The sequence below is a fragment of the Fukomys damarensis genome, unplaced genomic scaffold (assembly GCF_012274545.1).
Source record: "Fukomys damarensis isolate Sample0158 unplaced genomic scaffold, DMR_v1.0_HiC HiC_scaffold_21, whole genome shotgun sequence".
Classification (NCBI taxonomy): domain Eukaryota; kingdom Metazoa; phylum Chordata; class Mammalia; order Rodentia; family Bathyergidae; genus Fukomys; species Fukomys damarensis.
Window position 1 is genome coordinate 26721151 of NW_022900933.1, and position 19122 is coordinate 26740272.

The window sequence follows — 19122 nt, forward strand, 5'->3', positions numbered from 1 at the left end:
GTAGGATTTCTAGCACAGCAACTTCTGAGATATGAATCTAGTATTTCATATTAATTTTAATATCTGCACTTTAAGGTATTTATCAGTTGATATAGTTGCAAAGCTGTGTAACATCTTTCTAATTTTTGTAATTTTACCAGTGTCTATTTAGCATTTTTGTTATATATTACACAGAAATGAATTTTCATTTGATTTCTTTTCATATTTTTGAACATATTTTATTATGATCAATTTCATTTTAGACTAAAAGAAATTCACAAAAACAAAATGAGTATGCATATACCTAAAACTTCATGGAGTCATTACTCATCTGAAGACACTCAGTGGGTATAAACTGAAGGCTTGCCTTGTAATTCCTAAGGTAACCAGGAAAAAGAAATAAAGCACACTTGCGTGACAATGACAATATTTTGGTCATAGATTATAATTTTATTCCTTTAAAGACTGACATATGGTTGAGAAGTGCTTAAGAGTCTCAACTTGGGAAGGATTCCGGAAGACACCATTGTCAGTGAAGGTGACGTTTTCCACATCTGTCATTTTCCATGGAGACAGAGATAGATACTGATGTAAGGTGACTGTTTTTAGCAAAGTATTAGGAAGTGATGGATAAATATAAAAAGAAATGTAAAAATAGAAACACTCAACAAATAAATATATGAAAAAATTTTCTGTGAAACTGTACAATGGGTTTTATTTTAAGCTAAATGTGATTACAAAAGTCAAAAGGTTGAAAATGAATGACTTTATAGACTAAAAATGTTATAATGTCTAAGTTTAATTTCTACACTTGATCTTAGCCAAAAGGCCGAGAAGCGATTAAGTTTAATTTCTTATTGAAGAATTGTGCAGTGAATCACCCAGAATATATTTTCCATCTTACAAGTCAGTTTATTTTTAAGTGTCATACATGTAAAATGTGTAACAATGTTTTTAAACAAAGTTTTCTGTTTTTACCTATATTTAAAAACAGAAACACTGAACATGTTGCTTTAATTTAATGCAATACTTAGTACATTAACATGCTGAACAGGTTTGTAACGTAGGAACAATAGGTTATATCATATATTCTAGTTGTTTGGTAAGCTAAATCTTCCAAGTTTTTGTAATTACGTTTTATATTTAAGCAGTGACAACAGCACCTAATGATACATTTCTCAGAGTTAATCTATCATTAAGTGAATATAAAAGTGTATCTATAAATCTAATTAAAATGAAATGCCAAGAAAATGTTTGATTAATTCAAAAGTCATGTGCACAGAAAATACTTGACACTCCAGAGAAAAACAATTAAAAATAACAAATTAAAAGACTTACATAAAACCACCATGTACCAAGAAGAGATTATAAAACTAGTTTAAAAATCAGGTGCAATTTTAATGATATCTTCAGTGTATTCATATTTTATGCAAAAGTAAAAATAATTGTAAATAATCATGTAGAAAAAGATATACCATATGAACAATTGTTAGAGGAAATGAGCTGAGTGTACTAACGTCACATAAGGTCAATTTTAGGACAAAGAGAACTATAGGACAAAAAAAAGCTATTTCAAAATGATAAGATCAATATACTTTAGTTTATTAGTTGTAAATACATAGGAGCCCAATAAAAAAGCATTAGAAGAAAATAAGAAAAAAAGTTACAAATGGAGAGAAAAGTAAATTCGCATTAATATTTGACTTTAACTCCTCTCATTCATTAATAGATGGGTCAATATAGAAAGAATCAGTAAAGGTGAAAAAAATACGAAAGAGACTATTGATTTCCCTAACCCTGTTTTTATTTATAGAACAAAGCATCCAACACCTGTAGAATGATAAGGTTTTTCAAGCTAATAAAATAGTTCCCCAAGAAAGACAATGTTGGGGAGGATAAAACAAATTTCAAGAGATTGGAAGAGCCAAAAGTTTGAAACACTAAGGTACGTTTTCTGAGGTTAATACATTGTATCAGAAACATATATCATAAAATATCTTGAAAAGAATCAACTGTGTAGGCATATATTAGTTTATCAAAAACTTATGGGCAATAGTGAATATTTTTATCTGAGTTATAATGAAAGCAAAACAGCAAAATTAGTGAGATATTTCTATACTAGGGCTTAAATGGTTGCATTGGAAAGACTAATAATCTAAAGCAATGATACATCTTCCAACCTTATAAGACAGAAAATATAAAATTAATTCAAAGTAAAATTAAAAAAATAATTATGGAAAAACAGAAAAAAGAATAGTTAAAAAATACAATAGAATCAATCAAATAAAGTTTAAAAAACATAGATCTATATACAAAATGGTATCTAATTAATTCATGAAAGCAAAAGAGGAATAAGAGTTACCAATAGCAGAAATAACAGGAAATACATACACACCCTATAATCCTTAAAAGTAAAAAATAAATTTACCAATATGTACGCTAATAAATTCGACATGTGAAGAAGTAATTGCTGGAAAAATATTTACTGTAATGCACATAAGAGGAAGTAGAAAATATTATAAACCTTTACCTTTCTTTGCTACTGTTAGTGTAAAAAATTATTACAGAGACTTAAAATAATGCAGTATTATCTTCCAGAATTCTGTATTTCATATGTTCAATGTGAATCGTTTTAAAATCGAGGCGTCATTAGGGCTGCCAGTCTTCTGGAGGCCTCGGGGAAGAAGGTTTCTTTGTCTTTTGCATCTTCAAGCAGACGCTCAAATTCCTTTACGGCTCGTGTTCCTTCACTCTCATTGCAAAGACAGTAATGATCAGGGGAGTCTTTCTCTAACATTGTTGTGTCTGCCATCTTCTACACTTAAGAACACATGTCACGGTAATGAATCTACCCAGATAACCTCATGTGAACTCCCTCCTTTAAAGTCGACAGATTACTATCTGCTATAATATAATTTTGCAATCTAATATAATATATTCACAGATTCCAAGAATTACGATGTGCACATCATTCAATGTGCAGCTTTTTAAATACATAAAATAATTTAAATCAAAATTCAAAATCTTTTTTTTCTTTTTTTTTTTTTTTTGGTACCGGGATCGAACTCGGGTCCTTGAGCTTGCAAGGCAGGCCACCGAACCGCTGAGCTAAATCCTCGGCCCAAAATTCAAAATCTTAACTCAGATAATACTAAATCCTAATCTTCCTGTGTAAATTCTATTGAATATTTATGAGTAAATCCTATAAAAATAATTCAGAGTAAGAGAGCTCTTCTCAACTCACTTCTTTTAAGTATGTGTTTATGCGGTGACAAGACTAGCAACAAGACCTTATATGGAGCAAGTAAGTGTCTGATACCCACAGTACTTATAAATGTGAACAGGTAAATCCTTAGAAAAATATGATTAAATGAATTCCAATACTACATAAAGAAATTAATCATCGTGACCACATAAGACCTACGCTAGGAACTCAAGTTAGTTTAATATTTGAAAACAATACATGTTGCATAATTAACAAACTAAAAGAGAAAAATAAGAGGATATTAATAGACATAAAACATATTTGACAATATTAATTCATGATGAATCATCATAGGAAAGTGTAGGAGGGAACTAATTCATCCTATGTATCCACAGTAAATAGACTTTATGGTGAGAAACTGAAAATTTTCTACTAATTTTAAGAACGAAAAAAGAATATGGTATCTCTCACCTTTCAATCAATACTTTTTAGAGGCCCTATAAATTGTATTAAGAAAAATAAATACAAGGCCTATGAATTGTAAAGAAAGAACTTTATTCATCCATGACACGAACATTCATGTTAAACAGGAAATAGAGCTACAGAATTTTTAAAACTCTTCTATCAAGTAGCGTTAGCAGTGCTGTATGACATACACTTAGTCAAAAATCAGTAATAATCATACTTGTCAATAAATTATTAGAAAAACTAAATTACAAGTCAAATAAATTCACATCAAAATACGATGTATGTACTTAGGCATAGATTTCAAATTGTATGTATAAAAATCTTTATCAGGTACCATAAGAGTTATTAAAGAAAAACTGAAAAGCGCTAGAGATAGAATGAAGAACTCAGTATTAATAAGATGTCATTTCTCTTCACCCTGACCCATGGATTCAAACAGTCTAGACTGAAATTGTTAACTGTTTTATAAACATCCGCCACCTGACTTTAAAATTTATGTAGCAATGAAACCACAAAGAATGTCACTTTAAAAAAGAAAACAAAGTTAGAGGATGTATATTACCAGAGACCAAGATTTAATATAAAACTAGGAATAAACATAACAATCAAGATCATACAATTTTAGAGTAACAATTAATATATAGCTGAAAAACAATGATTCCAGAAATATACACTTTTGGTCACTTGATTTATACCAAGACCTCAAACCAGTTCAATGGAAATACAAACATATTTCTGACAAATGATGTTGGAAATATTGTTTAATTTTATGGGAAAATGATGAAACTCAGTCCTTGCTTCTCAAATATTAACTGATGCATAGACTTAGAAGAGCTAATGTATAAAATTTTTATAAGGGGATTTAGGAGAAAATATTCTATTCATCACTTTCTCATTCCTGGAACAAAATACCTTATATCACAACACTAATTTTGTCCTAAAGGAGCATAAACATAGGTATCTGTAGAATATTTATACTGATGAATTATCAATTTTAATTTTATGAGTTTTATTATATTAAACAATGAGTACTTGACAAAATATCATAAAAATGAAGAATTTAATTTTTAATATTTATTGAATGTTCATAAAAAAGCATCAAAATTTTTAACATCGATTGATTTTGGCATACAAAGTCTAAAAATTAACAACAGAAATATGATACTGTATGAACTACAATGAAAATCCCAATAGCACTCTACAGAAACAACATAATCTTTACTGTAATCGTCACACCTAAGGTGTCATCAAACATGACAACTGAATGTCCCCTGCACACACCTCGCTTACCCTCACAGTTCATGTGCCTGGCTTTCTTTTCCTCTGTGGCAGCTCATTCTGATCACCTCTCTTTTCTTCCTGCTTTGTCATGAACTTCCTACTATATTGCACAACGTGCCCTTAGCAGGAAAATAATATATCAATAAAATAAAATATCAAACGCATAATGAGTGACATTTTCAAATTAGCATTTTACTTAGTAAGAAATTTGTAAAAGTGACATTAGAAGTAAAAAGCATATGTGAACTATTATGCAAATTCAAACAAAAATACACCACAGAAATAATTTTTGCTTCAACTGTCACACCAAGGCAGTCTTCACACATGAAAACTGCATGTTCCATACACAAGTACTGCTTACACTGACAGCACATATATTTCATTTTCCTGTCCTTTCTTACAGGGCACAGTTGGTATCTATCCGGTTTTCCTGTTGTCATAGCAGATCTTTGCGTTACTGTGTCTGCCTGTTTGCTCTTCAGCTCACCAGTGTGCTCCACAATGCTTTTTGCACAGTTCTCTGGACAGAAACGTTTAGGTTTCCCTCCTCTGTAATGATCTATTAAGAATCAAGTCATAATTCTCTAAGAAAAATTTTCCATGGTATTCTGCACTTTTTATTTTTTTGTAAACTTACCATACATGTTTAGGATCCAATAAGCACAACTAGTAACCAATGATTTCTTTTCCGAGTGGCATCACAGTTGCTGAAACAACATCTACTCCGCGTTTAGTCTTATAGAAAGTTTCCATTTCAGGCTTCCATTTTGTTGAGGCTTCCCTATCAATATTTCTTTTCTATCGTGGAGCAATGTTGACACCAGTTTGTTTTTCTTTGCCATATATATGAGGCCAATGTAAATCTTTCTGAAAGCCAAAGATTATACCATACAATTTTCTGTTTTAAAATCACAACATTTCATTTAGAATTTCTGCTTTGTTCCAGGGTACAGTACCTACTCTGGCCAACTTGTGCTCGGTCAGCAAATGTAACATCTATTAGAAGCTGATAAACCAACTGTTGAATGTCACATTCTGATTAGTTTTGTCAATAGGAGCAACAAGTCTTTTCACAACATAATTTGGTTTTTAACTATGTGAATAAGGACTTGGTGGTTGAGTTCCAGGATAAATTTCTAAACTAAAAGCATAACAAGTCTTTATGTCTAGAAGGGCATAAATTTTATGTCATATTTTGACATATCACTTTTCCAAAAATGTTTTATGTTCCTGCAGTTGCCTTGAGAAATTCTTGCTACATATAGCAGATCTATGAATGCTTTCAGTTCAGTTAGTAAAGTATCATGATAAGTACACTTTTAATATGGCTACTGGTGCATACAAAACATTTTATGTGTGTTTCAGCCTGTATGTATTTCACAACTTATAGCATTTTGTCCGTCACAATTTCCAACAGTGAATGGCAGTGCTGGCATTCCATTCAATAAATTTCACCCCTGTCAAGATCCTCACTATATTTTTGGACTTTGTTCTAATGTTGGATCACTCCATTTGATTGTATGAGAATTTTGACTTGTCAAATATGCACTTGCTTTTTTTTCAACATCTGAATCAAGGAGGTCTGCACTCCCTGTGTCTGTATCAGTCAATCTCATTCCATTTCACTCTCACAGGAACTTTGGCTCACATGGCCAATGTCAAAGTCAAAGTCATCATCCATGCCTGAGTATTCTGATGATTCACTTTTTACTTTCTCCAAAACTTGCACATGTGTTTTTTTATATGCCATTGTACTGAAGTGGGCTACTTCTACCAGAAAACGCAAAAGAAAAATTTTTTAAAAAACAAATTCTAGAGTTGTGTGGGATTATTATACACTATGTTATGCTCAGTTAAACATGTGTGAAACTGTTAGATGGAGCATCACATGGGTGGAAATCCCAGTTTGACACTTTCGCACAGGTGCACATACCGTGCCTTTCGTAGTACCAAGGGGGTGAAAGATTGCTTCCTGTATTCCTCAGGGAAAGGTACTGAGATGCAATAGCTAGCCACTATTACACTAAAGTAAAACATTACAGTAGAAAACTAAGGGATGGTTTTGTGGAACCCAGTGTTATGCTTCCTTGGGTTTAAGGGGAACTTCAGGTAGCTCATGGTTCATTCCATGCATAGCTAGCTCTAAGGCATCAATGGCATAGGAGAAACATATGGTGAAATAAAGCTATTCAACCTAAGGTAACCTGGAATGAGAGAGTAGGTGCAGGTACACACTCTTAAATGTTGTGAACTTTGACCCACTTCCAACCAGACCTCACCTCCTAACAGCACAGTCAGCCGTGAACTCCTCAATAGATGACTAACAAGTATAGTGCTTCCATGACCAATTTCCTCCCTGTAGCCCCACCTCTGAATTCATGGGCTTGTCAGGGAATATTTTAGGTCTAAACCATATGGGCTCTTAAGGGTGGTCATGGAATGAACAAGGAAGCACGAACCATAATAGAAAATAGTTAATAATTTAAGAATTTAACACTTTAAATCATGTTAAAAGGTAAGAAAAGAAAAGCAAAACTGAAATCTTGTATAGAGAATTTTGTTTATATATAAGTATACACAAATTTATTTATATATATTCTGTAATTTATATATATATTTATATTTCATTTATATATTTATGTATTTTATTTATATATAAAATTTTACTTTATACATTATATTATTTTATATTTTATCTTAAAATACAAAATGTTTGTTTAATATTTGCTTATTCATTCATATAGAAATGTTATTTATATTTCTTATTCTATTTATATACATTCCAATGGATATTTTGTTTATACATAAATTTATTTATATTTAGTATTTTATGTAGTCTCTATCTTTTATTTAAAATACAGAATACTATATCTACCTACCATTTGAAAATTCATAGTTATTTTATATTGTGTACACTTATATATTGTATATTTCAATATTTTACATACTACTTACATTATTTTGTTTTATGTATGTATGTTTTACTGAGTATTAATGTTTATATGAATAATTTTTATTTGTAAATATTTAGTACTCATATATACCATATATACATATATATATACACATTATATATATAGTAAGATTTAGTATTCATGTATACCACATATATATGCATATATATATGTATATATGGTGTGTGTGTATACATATATACTATATATAGTGTGTGTATGAATATATACTACATATGGTATATATATGGTATATATACTACATATGATATATATGATATATATGTACTACATATGATTTATATATATTTGGTGTGTGTGTGTATATATACTACATATTTGGTATATATATATATATATAAATATATATATAGTAAGAGCTGGGAATTTCACTCAGTGGTGCCGCCACTTACCCTGCAAATGCAAGGACCTGAGTTTGATCCCAGGTACAAATATATAATAAATGGTATTAATATAGTAAAAGGTATATAATAAATGACAGTTTTAAAAATATGTATATCAGCCATGCATGAAAGTCAATAGTAGGATGATATTCTTATAAAAACGAGCACATTTTGAAGTAAGCACCACATACACAAAACACATAAATACAAAGATGATGGAATCCTTTGCAATCAGAGAAATCTTAGTTACAGCCAAGGTAGTCACTCGAAGAAACCCTCTGAAGGGCACAGATTCAAAAAGAAAAGAAAGAGGAGAAAGAGAAAGAGAGCAGAATAGAGAAGAATAGATATTATCGGGATTAGGAAGGATCTATGGGAAGTAAAATTCTCATACATTTCTACTAGAGAGGTAAACGATCCACACATTTGTTTAATTTCACTACTTGGTATTTATTAAAGAGAAAGAAAAATGTATGTCCACACAAAAGTCCCTACACAAACAGTCATAGGAGATTTATTAATAATAATCACCAACATTAAAAAGAAACCCACAATATCCATCACTAGTTGAATGGATAATTAACGTGCGAATTGCTCAAGCAACGAAACAGGAATGCTATCAGCAATCTAAAGGAACAAATTACTGATGTGCTCACTGAAGTAATTACCCGACAAAAATGCCAACTGAGCAGTACTGCACTCGAAAGCCTCCACACCGTGTAACTCCACTTATCTGATATACAAGGCAAAACCACTGGAAGAGAAAGAGATACGTTGTCACTTGGAGTCCAAAGTTCATACAATGAACTATCGTTAAGTAACTTGCATTAGAGTTTGGGAGGGGAAAAAAATCTGGACATTTTCAATTACCTCAGATGATTGTACTTAAATTACACCTCTTTAACACTTCTTTTAAAGCTTCAATTTTCTCTAGAATTAGGGGTACTCTGAGCCAGAGGCTAGATTTTGTCCTATTCACTTTGTTTTTCATATGATACGCTACTTGGATGGACGTGATGTGATGACCATGGTTGAAGAGTGTTAGGAGCTCTTATACTTTGTCAGTATAATTTTATATAATTTGAGTTTTATAACCATATATATTGTACCTTCTAGAAATTCAAACAAATTTAATTCTGCATATATAGAAACAGTAAGGAACTAGATAAAATGCTGTGAGTATCCCTTTCTAAGGAAAAAATTAAGACTTTTGTCTGATTGTAAAATTCATAAGAATTCTGAAGAGGAAGTGCCTTTTTAATAGCTAGAGTGTCGCTTTTCGGAACTTTCTGCTTGCTCTCATCTGGATGCAGGAAGAAAAGCTTTCATTTAAAAATTTGGCAAGCTGTGTATGATTATTTTATTTTTGGCAGTAATGTCAAGGAAATAAAATTAAGGTAAAATCTACTACTTTCCTCAATTACAATTTCCTACTTATCTAAATTTTCAGTTACTTTTAGAGAAAAAAATAAAAGTCTGCTTTGAAAAATACATAAGTAATAGAGAAAAAGTAGGTTTCATTTGTTAGAGAGAAAGAGATGTAAAAATTCTTGCATAATAAGTACATAAACAGGCATGCAGAGAAAGGGACGAAAATGCAGAAAAGAAGGTTCTAGAGAAACCAGGAAAATATAATTTGTATGCCCAGATCATGTTGGTTTGAACAGGACAGCCATTTAGAATGGTGAATTGAGCAATAAATGGAATTATACTAGGCTATGCAGAACTCAAAGTCAGAGGCAACTAGGAAAAATATAAACCACTCACCTAATATTCCCGATAATGTGAGCAGAATATGTGACTCTCATTTCAATGAGTAAATAAAGCCAAATGCATTTGATGACATGTTGAATAGACAACACGGAAACATAGATTTGTAATCCTTGCTCCAAAACAAGGAGTTTTTGACTCCTTAGGAAATAAGAAATTTAAAACATAATTTCCAGGCATTTTTATATTTTGATACTTTCTTTTATTCATCTTGGCATCTTTGCTGCTCACTTTATCAATACTTCATTTGAAATTCCTTTTTTATGTATTTTGCCCTTAGTTTTGAAAGGGCAAATATGCTGAAAGTTTTAAGAGCTTTCTTGCTTTGCTTTAATTGATTTCACTTTGAATTCAGTAAATATTCATTAATACCTTCTGACATGTTGAGCTCCTGTTGGTTCCACAAGATCTATATTGCAAACAATTGTCCAGTGGGGTAATCGGAAACATTTCAAATGTCAAATTGTATTAGTGCTGTAATTCATCCACAAAATATAATTTAATGCTTTTTTTCTAGATATTTAAGATATTTAAAGAGCATATACAGAGAGATTTAATTTCTGAGATCATTAGAAAATTGACTTTTGATTTTTTAATATCTGAACGTCAAATGATGAGAAACCTCCTGAAGTAATGCCCGTTTTCATCAATACAGTAATGTGGCAGGGTTGGAGTGAGGGAGGTAAATTCTCAAAGGCAATTGCCCAGGCATGGTTTGGATAAGGCTTTTGATCAAAGGCAGTTTCACTAAAAGAATAAATAGGTCTAGCATATAGTCAGCCTAATTATCACTGGAAACAATAAAACTCATTAATGTTTTGATAATATGAGTGTCAAAATATGAAGACATAAATAAAAGAAACCTACCATATTGCTCCATGAAAATGAAAAACACAATGACGGATAAAGGTGGTACATTTTCTGATGGTCAGGGCAGACTTGCAGCCAGTACAGCTGAAGTAATGTTCATCTTCATAACTAAGGGTTCTTTCTTTTGAACTATTATTTTAATCCATGGAACTAGTCACTGTTATCATTCATGTGTTCCTCCCCATTTTATTGTTTGTCTTAGCATGTCTAAATCAATCTCAGATTTAAAACCAACTCAAATTCTCACTGATCTATGAAGGCATTCCTTGTGGACTTCTGTGAGGGCACCATACCTCTAATTATTTCAGTGATGATCATCCAGAACCTATACTCTGTGTGTTGTATGCTTTCGCTTATTCATTGTTTCATGAGAATATATTTAATTCCTCTAAAATTATGCCATGCTAATTAGGTTAATCATAACTCTTTGTTGCTTGAGATGCTGTGCAAACAATTCAAATTATTGAACTTATGACTTGTGAAATTTACTAATTTACAAAAAGGAGTTGAGGAATTAGATGACATTTCACCGCGCATGTTCTGTAACTGCTCTGGCAAACAATCTGTGTTTGACAAGTTTAATATTTTGTCTGGAAAGGTTATCAGGGTCTTCCAATATTTGTACATTAAAAACATTTCTCATTCCTTTAATATATTATTTTAAAATAAAAAGCAGCATAATATGATAATTAAAGAGCTAGTTACTTGACTGGCAATATAAGCCAGTGGCAAAGTTCTTGCTTAGCATGTGCAAGCCCCAGAGAGAGAGAGAGAGAGAGAGAGAGAGAGAGAGAGAAATTACTGAAATCAGTGCAGTTTTAGTTTTTTAATATCCTTATGTTCACAGGCAAAATATCTTCACTGTGTGTCAGATTTTGTCTCTATGATGGGGAATAGACCACTCTTTTCATGAAATTATTGTGTGAATTAAATATATACAAATAAAGCACTAAGAATATTTCCTAGAAAAGTATCAGTTCTCCAATAAATGCTAACTATTATATTGGGATTTAGAACAAAAAGTCATTTTTGTGGTTTCCAGAAGCTTGAAGCTCATATAAGGCAAGAATTATAATTTCCCTTTACAAACAGTTGAAATGAATCCCACAGTAGCTGGCAACCATGTCTTGTATCCCTGATCACACAAGTTCTTCTTTCTGAGCATGGTGGTGAGAGTGCTCTGTGAGAATCTGATCCTGTGGTGGTATTATCCTCTGCCTATCACCTCTCTATTCTTTACTATCATACAGATCACATCTCTCTCTCTCTCTCTCTCTCTCTCTCTCTCTGTCTCTCTGTGTTTGTGTGTGTGTGTGTGTGTGTGTGTATGTGTCTGTGTCTGTGCCTTTCTGTTTCTCTCTCTGTTTTTTTTTGTTGTTGTTGTTTGTTTGTTTGTTTGTTTTGGGTACCAGGATTGAACTCAGGTCCTTGTGTTTGCAAGGCAGGCCACCGAACCACTGAGTTAAATCCCCAGCTCTCTCTCTCTCTCTCTCTCTCTCTCTCTCTCTCTCTCTCTGTTTTTAACATAGTGTTTACTTAGAAGAATTTGCTGTCCAGATTGCCTTACAAAAGATCTTTTCAGAATTTTTGTTTCCTGTGTTGTTTTATTGGACACATTTTATTCCATTCTCTGGAGAAAGTTATTTATTTTTCTTTTATAAAGGTGTTTGCCAGTTCTCCTGTAGGCTATTACTCCTTCCCCTATGGTATAATTTCCTGTGTGTGAACTTTAAATAGCTTCTCTGGCGTGTGTGCCCTTGCACTTGCCATGGAGGTTCTCATGAAATTTGTTCCATGTCACTGGTTAAATCATTTCGTAAATCAGCAAAGAGTAATGCCTTCAGCCAGGACATGTTCTTAGAGTTTTTGATATAATAATAAGAAAGAATGAGTCCTTGTCACTTTTTGGGTTTATCGCTGAGGAGAAAACAATACATCTTAAATAATAGAGAATAAATAAATTATAATTTAAAATATTCCATTTTAACAAAAGGAGAGCAAAGAATCATACAAAATCATAACCATGAAATCCAGTTCAGAGGGAGTTCCATGTTGCCATAGGAAGATGTTTTCAGAGATTCTGTCTTGAGATTGTCAAGGAGACAGAATACTCTTTTTTCTGTGTGTGCTGGGGACTGAATTTAAGACCTTGCACTTTTGAAACAGGTGGCAGAACCACTGAGCTAAATCCCCAGCCCTGGGATATCCTTTTGAAGTGCAAGAAAGATACCTGTAGAGAGTTTTCGCATATATAGAAGATATCACTGCTTTGTAAACAATCGCAGTGACTTTAAAATACCACCGAGGAAAGGGCCCATAGATTAGTTAGCTCTAAAATGATACTAATGTGAAAATTTTGAGGAGAGAAGGAAGAACTTCTGTGGAAAAGTGAGATGGACAATAAATTTATGCAAAGGGGAAAAGTTTCACGTTCCACAAGTCACAAGAGTTCTCCCAAGAAAGAGCTAATCATTAACTGTCTTGTCTGCTACTGAATAATCTAGATGAGTTATTATAGCAAAGGCAGCGATGGTGAATAAGAGATCACTTATCAGCTTCTCAAGAACATTTTCAGTGAAGACGTCGGACGGGTGCCAGATGACAGAATGGAGAGGAAGCGGGGAGAGGGAGACAATGAATGTCTTTAGTGAGATGGCAAGAATGCCAGCACTATTTTAAATCCGCTCTTCAACAGAATGTGGACCCTACACATTTTACAAATCTCACAGTGATGTGGCATATAGACTGCATTCTTCATTTCCTTTTTCTGTCGGCTATGGCTTTGTAACTAGCATGTGATCCTTAAGCTATAAGAGGGATCATTGTGCAAGGCTTTGAAAATACATTCCTAAAACAGTACTGAAAAATAATGATCCTCTTCCTTTGCCGTCTTCAGTGCTGTGGCCTGGAATGAAAAGGAAGCTGCTATTTTTGGTCAAGCTTTGGAGGACAACACCCCATCTGCAGCACTGCAGTGAACTAGAAGGTGTTGGTTCCTTACATCTCAGAGCTGCAAACCCATTCTTGGACTCTCAGCATTCACTTCAACAGACAGAACTCAAACTCTAGGTGGTGACCACCCATATTTCGGATTTCTGTCCTCAAACCTGAATAAAATCCTAACTGGCACAAAGATCCCAGACCTATGTAGGGCAAATCATGCTTTCAAAAAAGAATCTAAATGTAATTAAATGCAGAAAAATGGAAAGAAAAGTTGAAAAATATTCAGATTTAATGTAAGGAGTTTGTTTCTTAAGTCAAATATAATAAAACATGACTGATACAGTAGATAGATAAACAAATAGACATTTACATCCAAAGAAGAGACTGTGGTGAACCTTAAGAATGAGTCTTATGAATATGATGGTTGGGAAAGGAGACAGTTCTAATTTTAGGGCTGTTATCTTTTCAATGGAGGCATTTAGCTCATTGCCTAAGGCAACAGGAATTTAAAGTTGAGTAGATATGAAATTTTTCTTGGGATTTCACTCAAATGCATATGCAAGAGAAACTCTTAGAAGGGAGAATGGGAAAAAAATATGTATGATAATTGTTATCTCTTTGGGTTCAGCATTTCCAGAGAGACTGTCTTTTTAAATGATTCTCTACAATTTAAGAAGAAAAAATTAAGTCAGTAAAGTTTTTGAATTTCTGGCAAACAACAACTCCAAGAAGTGACCCAGTCTCCTTCATACTTCTTGGTCCTTTCAACTTAGACAATTTCAAACAAGGTAGACAGGACAATAATTTCTTGGGAATGTGGTGATAAGAAGATGACTTTCTGTCTTTCCTGCCATTTTATGCAGATTGAACTGCACCAAAGCAAAACAAAGCAAACAAACAAAAAAAACCTAGGTCATATTTTGAGTAACTACTAAACTACTTTTACTGTGATATTCCTTTAGGTGAACTCAATCATATTTTATCACATTGCTCCAGATATTAGCAATGGAAAAATTAGAAAGCAACCTCAGTTTTTCATCTGCATCTCTAGAATGCCAATGATGTGGAACATGTTTTCATATATTTACTTGCTGCTTTTACTTCTTTGTCTGAGAAATGTCTTTTCATTTCAGATGTCCATTTTTGAATTGGGTCTTTATATTTGGGTAGCTGATTTTTTTCAGTGCTTTTTATATTCTATATAATAGTCCTTTATCTGAGAAGCAGCTGGTAAAAAATTTTTCCCACATTGTGGGTTGTCTCTTAGTTCTGTTGATGGTTTCTTTTGTAGTGCAGAAGCTTGTTAATAAGATGAGATCCCAGTTGTTGATTTGTTCTGCTGGTTCCCATGCTACGGAGGATTTGTTTGGAAAGTCTTTTCCTATGCCAGTGTCTTCAAGAGTTCTGCCTAACTTAACTTCCTTCAAACTTAGTGACTTTTTAAAATATTTAGATCTTCAATCCACTTGGATTTTTCCACCTCACCTCACAAAGAATGGCTGCTATCAAGAGATCAACCAATAACAAATGTTGGTGGGGTTGTGGGGAGAAAGGAACCCTTCTCCATTGTTGGTGGGAGTGCAGACTGGTGCAACCACTATGGAAATCAATATGGAGATACCTCAGAGAACTAGGATTAGAGGTTCCATTTGACCCAGGCTTCCCTCTGCTGGGTATCTTTCCAAAAGAATTAATAAAATCATATCACAGTGATATATGTGCACCTACGTTTATAGCAGCACAGTTTGTAATGGCTAAAACTTGAAAACAGTCCATTTGCCTATCAGGGTAAAGAAGATGTGTTTTTTTTTTTTTCTATAAAATGGAGTTCTACACAGCCATAAAGAATGAGAAATTAGAGTCATTCATAGGAAAATGGATACATATTGAGGATTTACTCCTAAGTGAAATAAATGAGTCACACGTGTGTAAATACCAAATAGTTTATCTGGTGTAAAAAAACTATAATGGTACATAGGATCCTAATGGTATAATTGAAGTAGGAAGAAAAGGGCTAAAGGTGTAGGGGAAATGGGAAGGGTAGGAGAAAGGTAATAAGGGAAAAGGAAAAAAAAACATGAAAAAATGAAAAAATGCAAATAAAGTATTTGTAAATAGGGAATGGAGGTGGGGGTGAAGGGAGGGCAGGGGTAAGGGGAAAAATGAGAACCAAGACCTGTCATGTAAAGGTACAAGATCCCAATGATGAATGTAGCTGTACTGTATACCTAAAATGTACCAATAAACTCAATGAGAAAAATAAAGAAAACAACCTCAGATTTAGGAATTAGGAAAGTATTATATAACCTCTTTGTTTGAAAATTAATAAGAAAAAATATAATCAATATTTTAGCTGACTTTCCATTGATTAAGCTGCATAATGGCAAGTGGCTCATTGGATAAGGCAGGCTTTCTGTTTCTCTTGAATTGAATCGTTCATTAAGCTGCAAGTTAATGCCATAAATACAACTTGCCTGAATTATTCTCTGTAATGTCAGCACCCCTTCCCCACTTAATATACAGAGTTTGACTCATCTGAAGGGTCAAACAAAATGAAGTAGGCTTTGAACAGTGTTCCCTTTTAAGTTCTTTATAAATGGTGAGTAGGTGCTTCAGTTTTTAGAGTTAGGTTTAACTTTTTTTTCAGTAGGAATTATGTTATCTTATTATTTCTGACTACAGATAAGAGTATTAAGTAGAGTAAGGAAACATATTCTAATAGGCAGCAAGAGATTAGTGCCTATGTTTTTTATGGAGCTGGTAATTTAAAAGAAAAACTAAGATAATATGAGGTTAAAAAAAATCGATCCTGAAAATTTATGTTAAATTTAAGATTGCAAAAGAGACAATTTGGATATGAGCTAAGTTTTCAGCATAGCATTAAGGTGATCCTGTTATTAATAAGTCCTGACATTTAGTTTCATCAGTCTAATCCAGGATGATAGGTTCTGGGTAATTAAGTCAGCTGAGTCATCCTTGTAAGAGACTATCAAATCACTTAATAGTATTAATAACACATACAGAATTCTCTAAATACTCACCACCATAATGTACATGGAAAAATGCATAGAGAGAGAAAAAGAGAGGGAAGGAAAGAAGGAAGGAAGAAGGGAGTGAATGTAGATGGCTATTGAAAAATATACTTTTTTGCTAAAGTCCTGATTTTCTGGGAAAATGAATTATATTTCATTAGTGCATAGACAAATCTCACAGTTCTGGCATATTGTAGACAATGTTTATTTATGTCAATGCCACTATAACGTTCCTTATATCTTTGTCTTTGTCGGTTAGAATGCAAATCACTGTTGCAATTTATTCACATACATTGAATTTTTATGCAAAGCACTGCCTCGTGTCCTTCCTTGTAAAATTTCACTGCAACATAATATGACAAACACATCACCAGCAATAATTTCTCCAGAATTTCAAGGAGGATTAGATTCCCTCCAATTGAAATACATGGAGAAGTGTTTTCTTTACCTCACTTTCCAACCAATATTGAAGATGTAGTGTAACACAGGCATCAAACTGTTTGAGGTAGCACAGCACGCTAGTATGTACAACTGGGGAGATGTGTCAGGTATCTTTCAGTACAGAGAGTGTGCCCATCAATAGACATGAATGAATTAACGAATGCCTGATAGGTTAAAACTGATTTCAGAGCCAAATATTTCATTTACATCTGAGAATATGGTCCACTGTACGGATCTCAGGTTGAAAAAGTCCAAAAACCTCTGTAATTAGGTAATGTCTTGCACTTTATAGGAACTCATACTTGTGTCCATTTTTGCCTTAAATATAAATAGTCCATATGCAAACGTGGCTAGAAATAGTAAAGTGAAAGACTTCAAAAATATATTTTAGTTTATAAAATATGATGGGATTATCCAGTGAGAGAGCAGTTTCAGTGCTGTATTATTCTTGTGGTGCCCAAACTTCTCAGACTTATTTTTGCCTTTCCTCCCATAATTTATCTGCACTTTAACTGTATTGATCTTCCTAAATCTTTCCATATATGATGCTCCCATTTCACTGAGGTGTTTTCTAAATCAGTACATTTGCTTGGAGTCTATGAGTTGCTAAAGATTCTTGTTTGAATATAACAGCACTTAGTCTGGCTAAAGGAAAAGAGATGCCCGAAGGGATAGAGATAATACAGAACCATTGGAGAGATGGAAGGAACAAACTGAAGGCCGATCTTTCAGAATACACTTTAAGCTATACGGGAGATCTGGATGCCAAGGGATTCAATGTTTTTGTTCTAGGAGAGGAGTTGCAGAACAGGAGGCCAGTGCCACAGTCCCTGGCACCAACAGTGGCGCACACTCTCTGACCCAACCCGGGTCATCAGGAGGATCTGAACTCTGGTTCTCCCCCATGCAATTCAGTGGCAGTGTGACAAGTAACTTATCTGATGGACTTATCTGATGGGCCGGCAATAAATAAATCCCACACAGAACCAGAGCTACAATGGAGTCAGATAGGTAGCTCTTAGCTTCCCAAACATGGCACTTTTGAATGCAATTAGGATGGCTTCGATAAAGTATTTGTAATAACTTCATATTTTAATTATTCCTTCTTTGGATAACTCCTAGTTATTCCTCCAGATTCACTTCTTTATTCATTCATGCAATGTCTATACATTATTCAGTCATTATTTATTGGATCTGAAATAAATTTCTGGCTATATGAAGAAGCTATTTATGATCATGGCGTATGTTTTTCTGTTTTTATTTTGGCTGTGAATGTTTATATCAAAGATTTTGTAAATAATCGCAGTAATCATCTACCTTATTTGTCTTCTTTACAGTTCAATGTTGGTCAAAGTTAATTCAGGAGGAAAGATTCACTTTTAATATTCCAAATATAAACACAATGCATTCAAATCTTACAGCATTATGAAAAGCCCAGGGTAGCAAAGGTTAATGAAGTTGTTTCTAGAGTCAGAGACTTAAAGGGACAAGTAGTGAAAGGGTTTAAGGGAAGACTGAATGTGACTTCAGATGCCTGCTGTACAGAATTGGGGAGCTGGCAAAAAATTGTGGAAAGAAACTTCTGTTACACTTAGAAACCACACTCAAAGGGTCTCAATGGGTCTGTTTCTAATAGCACTGAGTCAGGTTGTGCATACGAGTGTGCCTGAAAATTATATGCGTCACACCTCTCCCCTAAGCTGCAGTCATAGAACCATGATCCCTCTCATCAGCCTTTCAAATTCAATCCAGTATCTTTCATTGACATAACCTCA

General features: G+C 33.3%; 1 pseudogene; it reads right to left on the reverse strand.

Annotated features, from left to right (window-relative positions):
• Positions 1 to 724: 724 nt before the first annotated feature.
• LOC117287180 lies at positions 725 to 820 on the reverse strand (annotated as a pseudogene).
• Positions 821 to 19122: the final 18302 nt, after the last annotated feature.